This window comes from Triticum urartu, chromosome 1A (genome assembly GCF_056163025.1).
Source record: "Triticum urartu cultivar PI428250 chromosome 1A, HENAU_Tu73, whole genome shotgun sequence".
NCBI classification, from domain to species: Eukaryota; Viridiplantae; Streptophyta; class Magnoliopsida; order Poales; family Poaceae; genus Triticum; species Triticum urartu.
This window is the reverse complement of record NC_141873.1, coordinates 579608924-579610856: the sequence shown is the minus strand read 5'-3', so window position 1 is coordinate 579610856 and position 1933 is coordinate 579608924. Positions and strand designations below refer to the sequence as shown.

The 1933-nt window shown below is 45.0% G+C and overlaps 1 pseudogene; it reads left to right on the top strand.

The window, feature by feature from the left end:
- Positions 1-325: 325 nt before the first annotated feature.
- On the top strand, positions 326-1492 carry LOC147993006 (protein FAR-RED ELONGATED HYPOCOTYL 3-like; annotated as a pseudogene).
- Positions 1493-1933: the final 441 nt, after the last annotated feature.

Here is a 1933-nt window from a genome sequence, read left to right as displayed (position 1 = left end):
GGGAAAGGGGGAAGAACAGAGTGCTGGTGGACGAAGGGTTTATATAGGACGACCTTTAGTACCGGTTCGTGGCACGAACCGGTACTAAAGGTGCTGGAGGGGCCCCACTCTGACAACATCCTGCCACCACTCTCATTAGTACCGGTTCGTGGCACGAACCGGTGCTAAAGGTTCGCCACGAACCGGTACTAATGAAAGCGGCCCGGCTATCCGTTGGAACCGGCACTAATGTATACATTAGTGCCGGCTCAAATACAAACCGGCACTAATGTGCTTCACGTTTGACCATTTTTCTACTAGTGGCTCCTGGCATATCGAGAAAAATATGCAGAGGCACCTGCATTACAAGTCACTGGATGAGTTCAGATCGCTCTTGTACTATGCCACCTCTCAAGCGAACTTTGAGCAGAGATGGAAAGCTTTCTATGATAAATGGAAGACGGATAGAACTGAAGAGTGGCTTGACAGGATGTACAGGAAGAGGCGACTGTGGGCAGCTTCATATCTTTCCGATGGTTTTTTCCTTGGTATGCGAAGTAACCAGAGGATTGAAAGCCTCAACTCCTGCCTTCACCTTCACCTGGACTACGGTATGACTATTGTAGATTTGGTGGTGCATTATGAGAACTGTATAGTTCGCCTACGTGAGAACGAGGCATACGATGACTGCGAGGCATTCCAGAAGGAACCACCATCAGTTACTGAATATAAGGCCCTTGAGGAGCATGCCGCCAAAGTATTCACACCTGCTAATTTCTACATCCTGCAAGATGATTTGCATAAGATGGGTCAGTTGGAGATATTTGAGACGCTCGTGGGAATTGGCCGTCAGACATTCATGGTGACATGGAAGGATAACCACAAGTTCAGGTACAATGTTGTTTATGAACCAGGTAACTCAGAAGAAACTATTACATGCAGTTGTCTTAGGATGGTTTGGAAAGGGGTGCCATGCAAACACATTCTGTTTGTTCTCCATCATCTGAAATTAACTAAAATACCAAAGTGTTGTGTCCTGCATCGGTTGTCCAAACATGCGAGAGATGGGCTTCCTGTGCAGCGGAAGAGTGATATGTTTGGATGGGGTTGGTCAGGGCCATTGGAGAGAGAACGGTATAGTGCAATAACCATTAAAACCGCAGAAGCTGCTCATGTTGCAGCAAATGATCCCTTCTTGTACGACGAGTTGATGAAGTGTCTGGACAACATAATAGCGTAGAAAAAGATTTCAGAGGAGGAACTTATAGGAAGTAGAAGGTATGCTATGCTGAAGAAGGAGGCAAGTCAGGCGCAACAAGTTGAGCCTGGTATTGGTGATCCTCAGAAAGTTTCGACGAAGGGTGCACCTAAGAAGGGGCGATCGAAGGGGGGCCCCGACGTTACAAAGAATGGTAGGCCAAAAGATTTTACAGAGAAGAAAAGTGGTCCTTTGTGCAGTCTTTGTGGTCTCCCAGGTCATAACAAGGCTACATGCAGTAAGAACGAGAAGTGAGTTGCAACCTTTTTATTTTTGTTATGTTGCTATTTTGATTTTACCAACTATATTTGCTCACCCATTTCTTTATGTTTTGTTCAGGAACTGGGCGTAGAGACGCAGCTTAGTTTGTAGGAAGAATAAAAGTGATCGCACGAGTCATGTCTGAATAACCTATGCTATTTTTATTCGCACATGTGTGCCAGAAATCTTGATATGTACTACAATTTTTACTCGCAGTTTCGAAACTCTGTTTATTTTTTATGATGATTACTAGACCTGATTTGTATTCATTGTACATTGATAAAATGCAGCCGGACGCTGCTATTTTGTACTGTGATTCCCTTTGTACTGTTTTGAAATGCGACCGGCCGCTGCTTCTGTCCAAAGTAGCAAGTTCGGAAAAAAATTGCCCAAATACCTCTGTCGGGCCCATAGTAGCATGCAGAACCTACCCAA